The sequence below is a fragment of the Schistocerca piceifrons genome, chromosome 4 (genome assembly GCF_021461385.2).
Source record: "Schistocerca piceifrons isolate TAMUIC-IGC-003096 chromosome 4, iqSchPice1.1, whole genome shotgun sequence".
Taxonomy (NCBI): Eukaryota; Metazoa; Arthropoda; class Insecta; order Orthoptera; family Acrididae; genus Schistocerca; species Schistocerca piceifrons.
The window spans coordinates 222,450,211-222,464,669 of record NC_060141.1 but is presented as its reverse complement, the minus strand read 5'-3'; the positions used below and the strand labels follow the sequence as shown (position 1 = coordinate 222,464,669).

General features: G+C 43.8%; 1 protein-coding gene across 2 annotated transcripts in view; it reads right to left on the bottom strand.

The window, feature by feature from the left end:
- LOC124796461 (multicystatin-like) overlaps positions 1–14,459 on the bottom strand; it is a 256,291-nt gene that overhangs the window by 21,370 nt on the left and 220,462 nt on the right. The window lies entirely within an intron of this gene.

Below are 14,459 nucleotides of genomic sequence, written 5' to 3'. Positions count from 1 at the left end.
ATGAGCTGTGGCACGACCATGTAGACCATGCAAGACAAAGGCTGTGTCTCCAAAAGTTCAGTTTTTGGCGTGACCTGTGGATCGTCATGACTTTCATGGGAGGGAGGAAAAGCTCTACAAAATGAATGGATGCATGTCGTGAAATGAGCAAATGTGCAAGATTTCACATACATGTTTGTGGGGAATCACGTTAACTTGACCCTCGTGGTTTATGGCGAGAAAGACCAGAGATGGTGAGAAAGATTGGAGACATGAGTTGCATCGCTTTGACCAGCTCACACTGCCTGCCTGTTTTGTCCCACCTGGGCCTGTGCATGATGCACCATTGCCAAAATTTGGTGTAACAGGAAAGCTGCAAGCTTGGGCTGTGCAAATGCCTGGCACCATTTGGTTGTGTCAGCTGTGCTGCAGCTCTGCTCTTCTCCCGGAGGTCAGAGCTCCATAGCCACGAAAAAATATGGCGATCAATCTGTGGCACTTATTTGTTTAAGTTCGCACACTGCATGGTGACAGTGTGGGCGTGGCTGCGGTCGCTCAGCAGTTAAAGGGTGGTGGCCATAATGTCAGCACGCCAGACTGGTGTTGTTGGGCTTGTCCTCGCACGGTCAGCTAGTGATTGTGCCGGCAGCATGCACTGGCTAGGAACCTTCTGTAGCAAAGTGCAGTGTACGCACGTGGCTGCAAGTCAGCTGGGAAGATGTCTCAAAGGCCAGTGCACTGATATCTTAATAATGATCCAGAGTGATCACTAATGCTACAGTTAATGCACTTCAGTAGAACAAATTTCACTTTTTAAATTGTTCAGAGTGACATCAAGAATGACTAGTCCAAGTGTTCACACTTGCATGTTCCGCAAGTTCATCAACTGACTCAGTTGCAGGAGCACAGTGCATTTCTTGATCCAGCCTCAACGTTCGAGACAATGGAGGCCCAGAGAGTATACATGAGTATGGTGTCTTCACGACTTGAATGCAGGTCCTAGAGCTGCTAAGGACAAGTCCGGTGGCAGTGTGGGTGATGTGCGGAGCTCAATGACAACGCAAATACAGTAGCTGGCACAAATGCCACTCTGGCCTCAACATCCAATGCAGCGGAAGCACAGGGGTGCAAACAAAGGTCCAGGAGCTGTGACAGACAGAGGAGGCATTGTCTGGAGCTCAACTGGAGCTACCGGCTGAAGGTGTGTTCAGCTGAAGACGGGGTCTCTACAGTACAAACATTTGAATCAGAGGCGGTGGCTGGTGCATGTGATATAGTGGCTGTGGTGGGGGTAACCAGTGCACCTATGTTGGGTGTGGTCCAGGCGGCAGCACTGGCTACCTGGGTGGTGTGGTGGGAGGTGTATGTGGTGCCGCAATGACAGCAGGCTGCTGCTGTGCATCACCAGTGGCTACAGGAGCGGGATCTGTCTGCTGCTCGTGGAAATAGTGTTGTCTGCTGTCAGATCTTCCTCCGGGTCTAAAAAGTGTGTGGCTGCTGGAGCAGGCAAGTTGTAAGCTGGCTTGACATGGTTGGTTGAGACTGTAGACTGCTTCATGTTGCACTCAAATGTCCAGCATTTTTTCCGTTGGTTGATCACATGGTGTGGTCCAGAGCAGGGCAGCTAGAGGGGTGACTGTACTGCGTCGGTCCGCAACATAACCCGCATGCAGCGCTGCAGGTTGGTGTGCACAAATACCTTCCCTGTGCCGTGCTGCATCGGCTTGTGCTCTCGGAGGCCAGTCATTTGAGTGCACAGGCATTTTATCAGAGTGGGTGCCATGGCTCCATGTAGGGGTGATACTTCTACAAAATCACCCAGTCTTCTCAGAGGCTGTCCATAAACGAGATCGGCAGGTGCCACATAGATCTACTCCTTTGGCATTACTTGCAGGCTGAGCAGCACCAGTGGGAGTGCCTCAGGCCACGAGGTGTCATGGAAAGTTAGGGCAGCTTCCAGAGTCCTGTGGAGCCTTTCAACCGTGCCATTTGACGCCAGATGGTAGCGTGTTGTCCTGTGTAATAGGATGACACACTGTCTGGCGACATGCATGAACAATGCACAGTGAAATTGGCAGCTGTGGTCAGTTGTCACATTACTGGGACATCCAAAGTATGCCACCCAGGTGTCAATGAATGTGGTGGCAACAGTCTTGGCAGTGAAGTCCATGATGGGTGTTGCCGCAGCCAGTGAGTGAAGCAGTCCACTATACTTATAAGATAACACTTGCCTTAAGAGAATGAGAGAGCAGGCCAATGAGGTCCACATGGATGTGCACAAATTGACTTGTTTCATTGGGGAAGGTGCCCACGGGTGCGTGGGTGTGCCTCCAAACTTTGGCAAGCTGACATGGCATACGAGAGCATGCCCATTCGCAGCAGTCCTTCCAAAGCCTGTGCCAGACAAAACGCACAGCAATGAGGATCAAAATGCTGTTGGTGCCAGGGTATTACAGCATGTGCACACAGTTGAGGGCACTGCACTGGAATTTCTCTGAGAGGAACAGTCAGTGCGCACCGGTTGAGATGTCACACCAAATTTTCCATGTAGAGCCACGGACAGGCACCAGCCCCTGTTGCAAGCTGCTGGAGGCGGTGTGACAGAAACTGTGCAGTTCTTCATCTTTCTCCTGTACTTTGCCAACGTCCTCAAAGTTTTCACAAGGATGATATAATGGCACATGCTCAGATCAAACAATCAGCAACTATGTTGTCTATCCCCAAAATATGATGGATGTCAGTAGTAAATTGCAACCTGTACTCTAATTGCTGGAGATGACACAGTGAGCAAGGTGTCTGTTGCGAAACGCTTGAGTAATCAGTTTGCGGGCAGTGAAAATGAAGAATTGTCGGGCTACTACTGACGGGTGGAAGTATTTTACTGCCGGAAGCAACTCTCAGCCATAAGCGCTCCAAGCACATTGCGATTCAGATAGCTTCTTAGAGAAAAATCCGAGCATGTGCCAGGTCCCATCAAGGTGCTGTTGTAATGCCGTGCTGATGTTGGTCTGTCTGGCATCCACCACTAAGATCGTACAGTGTCTGGGTGCGCCAGCTGTGTTCCTTCTGTGAGGTTCTGTCCTGAGCCTGTGGAGCTCTGCTCCACTGTGTCCGTCCAATTAACAGGGGTCTTCCCTTTTGAGTTGGGACTGTGGAGTGCCTTAGTCATGGGCTTTTGCATGGCTGCAGCATTGGACGGAGCAAGTTCAACATGCTGTGGTAATGGTGCAATTTCTTGTGCATCTGAGGGTGCAGCCTGTGTAGAATGACTTGCACTTTCTCCGGCAGTGGTGTCAATCTGGCAGGGGTAATTAAGTGCCCATGGAACTTGTTTTCCATCACACTGAATGCACACTTCACTCAGATGCTGAAAGACAGTGGTTAGGTGGTGGCAGTGGAGCTTGAGCAACTTGGACTGCAGTAGGACGTTGTTGAGGTATGCAAAACAAAATGGCAATCCTCACAATATGCCATCCAGGGACTGCTGCCAGATCTGGGCAGCATTCCAAAGACCAAACGTCACAGACAGGCTTTCAAAAAACCCAAAGGGTGTTACAATAACTGTTTTCTCAATGACTTTGAGTGCCACCGGAATTTGGGTGTATGCCTTTGCGCAATTGATCTTACTAAATAATGCACAGCCTGCCAGTGTGTGGCTGAAGTCTTGAAGGTGTGGGGTCAGATCTGTCTGGCATTATTTGTGAATTAAGGGCATGATACTCCACACATGGGCACCATGAATTGTCTTTTGTTGGGACAAAATGTAGCACCAACGACCATGGGCTGCTTTACAGTCAAACGACGCCTTCCCACAGCATGACCTCAAAATCTACCTTTGCTACTGTAAGTCTGTCGGGTGCGAGTTGACGTGGGTGGCTTAATAAGGGAGGGCAGGATGCGATTGGTATGTCGTGCAACATCGAATGCTTAATGTCCTTTGGTGCACAAGCTGGTCAAGTGAGGTCAGGGAATGTTTTGAGGATGTCAGCATAAGGTCTAGGGCACTTCACAGGTTTTATACTGTAGTATGTGGCCTGTTAGTACTGTCCGACTATCTTTAAATTTGTTGTTGTGTCAATGAGCTGGCTGTTTGTTATGTTGGCTAGCAGCCCGTAGTGGCCAAGAAAGTCTGCACCCAGGATCAGCTCATTGACATCGGCCACAGAAAACATCCATGAGTATGTGTGGTGTAGTCCTAGGTCTAAATTGCTGTTGTGTATGCCGCAAGTTTTAATGGCCAAATTGTTCACTGCCTGTGAGGGAGAGTGCCTCAGCCTGCCTGTGGTCTCCTGATATAGAACAGTGGAATATTGCAAGGTCTGAACCTGTGTTAACAAGGTACTTCACGCTGCCCACTTATTATGCTGTGAAGAGACATCTTGATCCTGAATTGCAGCCAGGTGTGTGTCGGCCCAGTCGCAGTTGGCATATGGGAGCATGCAGGGAGGATGACACTTTGTTGCTTCATTGACGAAGCATGCATGGTACCAGCAGAAGTTGCTAGCCGGGCTGCTTTGCTATCCATTGAGTACTGTTGGAATGGCTGGTGCTGGACTGCCAGTTGCATGAGGCGGTTCATCAGTGGATGGGTCAGCTGCCACTGTGGTGCCTGCTGCCCTCCGCCCTTGAATGCACCAACTAGACAACTTGAGTGACAAGAGCTGCCACCTTTGCAGCCAAGTTATGCACTAGCTGGGGCAGGTCAGTGTCTGAGGTGGTGGCTGCAGTGGGTCACGCTGCCATGGAGGTGGGGGAAAAGGGTCATAAGCTGCTGCGGCTGTGGCGTTAGGCGCTATCGCCAGTGCATTGTGCACCCAGTCGGCCAAGTTTGCAGCAGCATCCAACAGCATCTCTGTCTGTTCTGTTATCACTGCCTGCAGCTGAGCTGGTAGGCTGCACACCCAGATAATGCGTAACAACGAGCCCGGCACCAAGTCAGACTGTGTGGTACTCTGCAAGTGGTGCAGGAACTGTGAGGGCCACAGGTCGTTGCATTCCTCTCGTCACAGTAGTTGGTGCTCACCTTGTTCCTTGGATGATGAGATCTACTGAGTCAGCTCTTCCTTGAGGCATTTATATGATGACTGCGTCAATGAGGTGGTGGTTATATCCCGCACTTTGGCTGCATATATTTGGTCACGCTGGCGCACTATATGCTCACATTTTGCAAGTTGGCAGGTTTTGTGGTTGCTCATGTAGACTGCCTCCAATTGGCTGAACCACATTACGGGGTCACGGGGCCAAAAGGGAGGTAGCCTGACCGACACCTGTCCAGTGCTTGTGGCCACTCCAGCAATTGTAGGAGGTGTCGGTGTGGTGGGACTTAGTACGCCAAAATTTTGCTGAGATGTCTGCAGTTGTGCAGAGTCCATGTGTGTAGGGCATGCTTGTAACTCACTCTCCAGCCTCTGGCTGCGGGTGAACAGGTCTTTGATAATCTTTTGCAGCTTTTATAAAGTCGCTATCTTAATTAAGTCCTCACACAATGGTAAAGCACACAATGAAGATAACACAACACATGACAGAAAAGCACAAAAAATAACACTAGGCAGTTCATGAGTGAAGCATACAAACACAAAAAGAAACACAAAAAACCTCAGTAATTTTTCACTATGGAATACTGTTCAGGTGCCAGTTAACTCACAGTTCCATGTCACTCATACCAATGAATGTTCATTACCAAGTGTTAGCCTCAGATCACGTCGGGGTCACCAGTGATGCAGAGACGTGGTTATCACTGCTTTCAGTCATAAACATGCAGTGAACTGGCTTCACTGCTGCGCCCATACACTGCGCTCAAGTAAGAGGCTTGTTGACAGGAAATGAGGAGGATCATTTTTGTTGGTGACACACATTTATTTTTCCACACATTGCAAGATGGTAAGAGCAGTGCTTATCATTAATGTCTGTCCATACAGGACTGTTGCACTGGTGGTACTGCTTGATCAACGATCCTGGAGAATATATACTCTGATGATGAGCCATGGAGCAACCCCATGGACCACATGAGACAATGACCATGTCTCCAAAAGTTCAGTTTTTGGCGCGAACCATCATGCGTCATGACTCTTGCAGATGGGAGAAAAAGTACTGCGAAAGGAATGGATGTGTGCCATGAAATGAGTGAGTGTGCAAGATTTTGCATACATGTTTGTGGGGAGCCATGTTAACTCGATTCATGTGATCCGCAATAAGAAATGTAGGAGATTTGTGTCGCATTTCATTCACCAGCTCGTACTGCCCATCTGCTCTATCCCGTGTGGGCTGGGAAAGCTGCGCACATTAGCCACGTGAATGCAGACATCATTTGCTTATGTCGGCTGTGCTGCAGTTCCACCCTTCATGCATTTCTGTGGTGTGGCTGCCACAATATTATATATATTATTTACCTTCATATAATTAAAGAAACTATAAAATTCATTGTTTGTTCTGCATATTTCATGTAAACATGTGTAATAACATTATTTTTTGGCTGAATTGTACATTTGAAAGTAATAAGAGTGTTTGAAACAATTTTGCACATATGTTGAAACAACTTACTGTGATGATTTTTAATTATGTTATCAAAAATTGTACTGTTAACAATGGAGAAATTGTTCAAAGTCCTATGTAAAGATGGGAATTGACCACTAGAGAGCTTTGTTGATCAGAGGATTTGTGACAGACCACTTGTGTCACTTTGGACAACAAAAATGTAATGAAAAGTATAAAGGCATATCTCTTACTTAATCCATGTAGCACACTGAATAGGCTTTTGATCCAAATCCCGTTCTTGGGAAGAATTCCTGTACAACAAACATGATACACCACCCATACAGAGTGTTAACATTCTGTCAAGTTTAAAATTGCAGCAAGTTTATATAATTTTTTACTGTTAAGAACAAAAATACATTTATTATAGAGGAATGAAAGATTATGATGCATTACAGCATGATGAAGGAGCTGGAATCCACTGAAACTAGTCAGGATGGTCATATTAATTTCTTTCAAGTTGGTTGTATTAACCTCTTGTAAGTTTCATGTGTATTCATATCACATATCATATTTCTCAAAAATCTAAGTCACACACAGCACTGAGGACCTAGAAGGGTGTAACAAATGTAAAACTGAGTGATGGTTTTGAAATAAACTGAAGCTTGCTGCCTGCTGTTATCAAACACTGGAATGAAAATCTGGAATGAGAAAAGTGCAATAGCAAACACAATAGATATGGAACACCAAAACAGAAGAGTACAGTACAAAACTTTTATTTTACTTTTGTGGGTGCTGTGCAGAAACATTGTTTGTGATGGAACATTTTTGTGATATTTCAGACTATCAATAAACCAAAAAAATGTCAAAACCAGATTATAGTCTGGGACAGAGAACAATGGGAAGGGACAAGTTTGGGCTAATATAAAAAGAAACAGAAAGCTATTCAATGTCAGGGTGTTGATTATTTCAAGAATTTCTAGACTGGCTTAAAGCGCATGTTGTTAATGATGTAAGGGGACAGAGTATCAAAATAGATGGAAAATGTGATGGACTGGGTCATAAATTATCTGAATAATGAAACAGTTCAGTTAAATAGTGAACCAATGATTCAAATTTTGCAGGCAGGAGGTGATTTGACAAGTGGCAACGTAAACAGTGTTCATCTTGCATAAGTTAAATGAGAAACACATGGACTTCTGATTACCGACAAATCGGAGGTAGAAAAAGAAACTGATCAGGCATATCTTGACTTTCAGAATGAACTAAATGATATTACTAGGGTACTGCCAAAAATGTTATTGGGCCTAGTAATGACAAAGTAGCTTGTGTGATGACAGTATACAATTCTATATTTTCAGTGACATAGATGACAATGATGATGAGATTATGTTTTCCAGTATTAAAAGATGAATATCTAACCAAAGATTAGGAAGACATTATATTTGAAAATTTTGGAATTGGAGAAATCTACATCTTTAAATGATGCTCAAATTTCACAAATTAAGTCTGAAGTTCATGAGCTAACTCTCAAATCTGACATGAAACAATCATGTGAATATGCAGATTCAGTTTTAGAAAATGAACACAGTACTGTGACTAACGTGGAGAATAGTCATGAATCAGTTGCAGCCAATGACAATCTAATTATTCCATGCAGTGACAATTTAGAAACAGACATTTTGAGTGAAAGAGATGACATTGAAAGTGTTGTAACTAGGCTGTCTGAATCAGTAAATTTTCCAGCGGACTGTACAAAAAATTTTTTAAACCTGTTGCATGGGGGGGGGGGGGGGTTACACTCAGTACATGAAACTCAAAAATGATACTACATGTGGATTTACTAGAATTTTATGAGTGTTTACAGCTTGACCGGTGGAAGGCATATACAAATATATTGGAAGGCATATACAAATATATGCTGCAAATAGTTTAAAAACAATGAAACATGAGTCTGTAGTAACACAGAGCACAATGTAGACTTGGGCAAGACACTTGAATCTGTAGATAAACTTGTGTACTTTGACACACCTACTTCTTGTTCTGTCCAAAACTTACAAGGTACTGTATTGATTGGTTTTGAGCTATCATTTGTTTCAAGTGAAAGAGTAACAGTGTTTTGTAAATACAGAACTGTATTTGCTTGTACTAAAAGGTCAAGTAGTTTGAAAGTAGATTTGAAGGAAAATTAATAATAAAGTTTAGAGACACAAACATGTTCATTATTGTTGGAAAGGTTCCACAAGAGTGTACAAAAAGAGAAGCCATGCAGACCACCAGGTAGAATAAATGAAGTGCAAGACCAATAGCAATTCACAGAAGTTTGCCTTCATGAAGGAACAACATTATTTTTTAATCCCATTTTCAGTATTGAGTGTAACTTTGGACACTGATAATGTTTATGTTTGGAATTTATATTGCACTGAGATTATGTCATGACTGTTTGATTGTTTTGTTTTAGGAGATATAATGTAATGTGAACACTGAGGACTACGTTGGACTTTGTTTGTTTTATACTTTCAGTTAATTAGTAGTAGGATTGAAACTGTGTTCAGAATGATTAATAGTTTTACTTTTCTTTATGTCTTTTTCCACAAAATGGATTTACTATTTTCTATTTTCATAATACTTGCTGAAAGGTGTGATAAGTTGCACTTATTAATAGCACTATACAGTATTAATGCTAAAAATGCTGGGAAATTAATGATTATGATATATAGTGGCTGATATAGGAAGCTTCATCAACGTTTTACTGGAATAAATCACTGATTTTTTGATATGATGAAAGAGATTATGATGAGAAAACTTTGTGTTATGCTGCTGGGGAGGATAATTTTGTAAATGGACTCATCCATCAGACACTTGTAGATTTGCTATATGGTTCACCTTGCTGCATAGTGATTAACATTAAAGGCTGGATTTCATTATGATGTCTTCATGAACTAATAATTAAACCATGTTCAAAATAATCAATAGTCAGTGAAATGTGTTCTAGTACACTAAGCTAATGGTTGATGGTAGGGAATGTCATCACAAATTGTGGAGATTCAATGAACTGTGTAGCACATCACGGACAGGACTTGAAACTCAAATACTTTATCTTTGTGTATATTACACTGAAGAACCAATGAAACTGGTATAGTCATGCACATTCAAATACAGAGATATGTAAATGGGCAGAATATAGCACTGTGGTTGGCAATGCATATATAAGACAACAAGTGTCTGGCACAGTTGTTAGATCAGTTACTGCTGCTACAATGGCAGGTTATCACGATTTAAGTGAGTTTGAACATGGTGTTACAGTTGGTGCAAGAGCAATGGACACAGCATCTCCGAGGTAGCAATGAAGTGGGGATTTTCCCACACGACCATTTCATGAGTGTACTGTGAATAACAGGAATCTGGTAAAACATCAAATCTCTGACATTACTGTGGCCACCTGAAAGGGACCAATGATGATGGAAGAGAATTGTTCAGCATGACAGAAGTGCAACATTTCTGCAAATTGCTGCAGATTTTTCAATGCTTGGCCATCAAAAAGTGTCAGCATGTGAACCATTTAATGAAACATCATCGATATGGGCTTTCAGAGCTGAAGGCCCACTCGTGTACCCTTGATGACTGCATGACACAAAGCTTTATGCCTTGCCTGGGCCCAGCATCACTGACATTGGACTCCTGATGGCTAGAAACATGTTACCTGGTCGGACAAGTCTCATTTGAAATTGTATCGAGCGGATGGATGTGTACGGGTATGGAGATAACCTTATGACTCCGTGGACCTACATGTCAGCAGGGAACTGTTCAAGCCAGTGGAGGCTCTGTAACAGTGTGCGGTGTGTGCAGTTGGAGTGATACGTGATCCCTGATACATCTACATACGACTATGACAGGTGACACATATGTAAACATCCTGTCTGATCATCTGCATCCATTCATGTTCACTGTGCATTGTGACGGACCTGGGCAATTCCAAAAGGACAATGCAACACCCCCCCATGGCCAGAATTGCTACAGAGTGGCTCCAGGAACACTCTTCTGGGCTTAAACACTTCTGCTGGCCACTAAACTCACCAGACATGAGCATTATTGAGCATATCTGGGATGCCTTGCAACATGCTGTTCAGAAGAGATCTCCACCCCCTCGTACTCTTATGGATTTTTGGACAGCTCTGCAGGATTCATGGTATCAGTTCCCTCCAGCACTGCTTCAGACATTAGTTGAGTCCATGCCATGTCATGTTGCAGCACTTCTGCATGCTCACGGGGGGCCTTACACTGTAGTAGGAAGGTGTACCAGTTTCTTTGGGTATGCAGGGTATGTTTGAGGAATGAAGCACTAACATGTAGCACCTAAAGTTGACTCCACATTATAATGTTTAATCATTACACTTCTAGTTAAAGCATGACATAGCTGGCATCAGGAATATGTTCTGTGTGACTGAGTCATTTTATTCATGTAAGCATTATCTAGTCTTAGTCAGTTTGGAAGCATTAGGTACTCAGTTTCAATTTATTTGATTAGTAAGAGATTCAGAGATATTTTGGCTAAGTAAAGACATTCTTTGTCAGTAGATAATAATGGAAGTGTTACAGAGCATTTATGTAATTTGATCAGATTATAGTTTCAGAATTTGCAAGCTTAGTACGGGATCTTCATTAGCATGAAATCAAAAGTTAATTAATTTGCATTTTACTGCTCTTATTTCATAAAATGTTTCAGTGTGTTGCGCCATATGAGCACATAGTAATTAGTGAGAAGTTAGTTAGGTTGCGTTTCATTTTTCCTGATAAATTCATTGTGACTTGTTCGGAACAGAGTTTATTGTGTGGAATTAACAACAAATGTTGGCAGTAAATGGCAGAGTATGGAATGGAAACATCCAAATAAAGTTCAAGACCCAACCGTCCACAGGAAAACTGATGCTTACCGTTTTTTGGGATCCACAAGGCCCAGTACTGGAACATTATTAAACGGGCGCAACAATAAACAGTGTACATTACAGTGAGATGCTTACTGCTAGGCTAAAGTCTGGAATTCGAAGCAATCGCTGAGTATTGCTGTCAAAAGGTGTTGTGTTGTTGAACGACAGTGCCCGTCTGTATACTGCTGCCCACACTGCTGAAACACTCCAGAAACTCAAATCTGAAGTACTGGATCATCCTCCATATAGTCCCAATCTTGCCCCTTCTCACTGTCACTTGTTTGGTTCACTCAAACAGGCATTAAAGGGCTGTTGATTTGCCTCGGATGAAGCAGTGAAAGAAGCGGTGTATTCCTGGTTCACAGTTCAACCGAGAACCTTCTTTTATGAGGGTATCAGGAAGCTTGTACAACAAGGGACCAAGTGAGTTGAAACTCAAGGAGACTATGTCAAAAAATGATCTTTTGGTAAGTTTCCTATTTGGTTACAATAGAATTTTATAACTACTTTGTGGATAATAACTGACTTAATCTCGTATTTGTTTAAATTAAAGAATCAGTTACCTTATTTTCAATGTGTGAAAGATATGCAGCAGAAAAGTTTCAATGTGTTAATATAAGAGGACTTCCTTATTGTTACTATGATTATGTGGCTCATCCAGTTAATTTAATTAACACTTGTACTCATTATGCAGCATTTTACTGACATTTCTGAATTGCTTTACTAATGCATCTGCTACAGATAGTTATTTATTTATTTATTTATTGGTCCAAGAATCAGTTTCGTACATTGTTTCTACTTGTGATATAGGATAGTGGTAAACCTAGTTAGTTAACAATACAGTAGTCATTTGTCTACATTGTTGACATAATAAAAATACAGAATAATCTAGGTTGCTGTACTACATTGCTTCTACATGTGGTAATAGCAGTTATTAAGTGAGATGACATGATAAGCATAATGTAAACTACACTCCTGGAAATGAAAAAAGAACACATTGACACCGGTGTGTCAGACCCACCATACTTGCTCCGGACACTGCGAGAGGGATGTACAAGCAATGATCACACGCACAGCACAGCGGACACACCAGGAACCGCGGTGTTGGCCGTCGAATGGCGCTAGCTGCGCAGCATTTGTGCACCACCACCGTCAGTGTCAGCCAGTTTGCCGTGGCATACGGAGCTCCATCGCAGTCTTTAACACTGGTAGCATGCCGCGACAGCGTGGACGTGAACCGTATGTGCAGTTGACGGACTTTGAGCGAGGGCATATAGTGGGCATGCGGGAGGCCGGGTGGACGTACCGCCGAATTGCTCAACACGTGGGGCGTGAGGTCTCCACAGTACATCGATGTTGTCGCCAGTGGTCGGCGGAAGGTGCTCGTGCCCGTCGACCTGGGACCGGACCACAGCGACACACGGATGCACGCCAAGACCGTAGGATCCTACGCAGTGCCGTAGGGGACCGCACCGCCACTTCCCAGCAAATTAGGGACACTGTTGCTCCTGGGGTATCGGCGAGGACCATTCGCAACCGTCTCCATGAAGCTGGGCTACGGTCCCAAACACCGTTAGTCCATCTTCCGCTCACGCCCCAACATCGTGCAGCCCGCCTCCAGTGGTGTCGCGACAGGCGTGAATGGAGGGACGAATGGACACGTGTCGTCTTCAGCGATGAGAGTCGCTTCTGCCTTGGTGCCAATGATGGTCGTATGCGTGTTTGGCGCCGTGCAGGTGAGCACCACAATCAGGACTGCATACGACCGAGGCACACAGGGCCAACACCCGGCATCATGGTGTGGGGAGCGATCTCCTACACTGGCCGTACACCACTGGTGATCGTCGAGGGGACACTGAATAGTGCACGGTACATCCAAACCGTCATCGAACCCATCGTTCTACCATTCCTAGACCGGCAAGGGAACTTGCTGTTCCAACAGGACAATGCACATCTGCATGTATCCCGTGCCACCCAACGTGCTCTAGAAGGTGTAAGTCAACTACCCTGGCCAGCAAGATCTCCAGATCTGTCCCCCATTGAGCATGTTTGGGACTGGATGAAGCGTCGTCTCACGCGGTCTGCACGTCCAGCACGAACGCTGGTCCAACTGAGGCGCCAGGTGGAAATGGCATGGCAAGCCGTTCCACAGGACTACATCCAGCATCTCTACGATCGTCTCCATGGGAGAACAGCAGCCTGCATTGCTGCGAAAGGTGGATATACACTGTACTAGTGCCGACATTGTGCATGCTCTGTTGCCTGTGTCTATGTGCCTGTGGTTCTGTCAGTGTGATCGTGTGATGTATCTGACCCCAGGAATGTGTCAATATAGTTTCCCCTTCCTGGGACAATGAATTCACGGTGTTCTTATTTCAATTTCCAGGAGTGTATATTACGAATTGACAATTAGTGAAGTTTGGCCAATGAGGTTTACTTATATGATGTTCCATAAACTCAGACAAAGAATAGAAGCAGTGGTCAAGCAAGAACTGTTTTAACTTTATTTTAAATGCAGTTAATGTTGGTATGCATTTTAGGTAAGAAGGCTTATGGTTATATAACATAGCTCCAGAATGATACACTCCTTGTTTGCATAAGTTTGTATTTACTGTGTTCCTGTGTAGGTTCATCTTCTGTCTAGTTTCATGTGTGTGTATATCATAGTTGTGTTTGCAGAGATTTTTCTTTTTTAAAATGCCCCCTTTTGTGAAAATTAGTAATTTGTGTATATACAAGCAAGGCAGTGGCAATATTTTCTGAGTTTTAAAAAGGGTTCTACAGGAATCCTTAGATTTAGCTTTTTTTATCACCGTGATAATCTTTGCCTGTATTTTAAATGTTTTTGTAGTATTTTTAGCACTAACCCAAAAAACTTTTCCATACTTAAGTAGCGACTGTATATTGCAATGATACTTTGTCAGCACTGACGAGCAGCTTGTATTTCGAGTGAGGATCCTAGCAGCATATGCTAGTGAATTCAGTATCTTATTTAAATTGTTTAGGTGTATCTCCCACTTCAGATCTCCCTGAACATGTACACCTAGAAATTTAGTATGACTGACCTTCAACACATTTTTT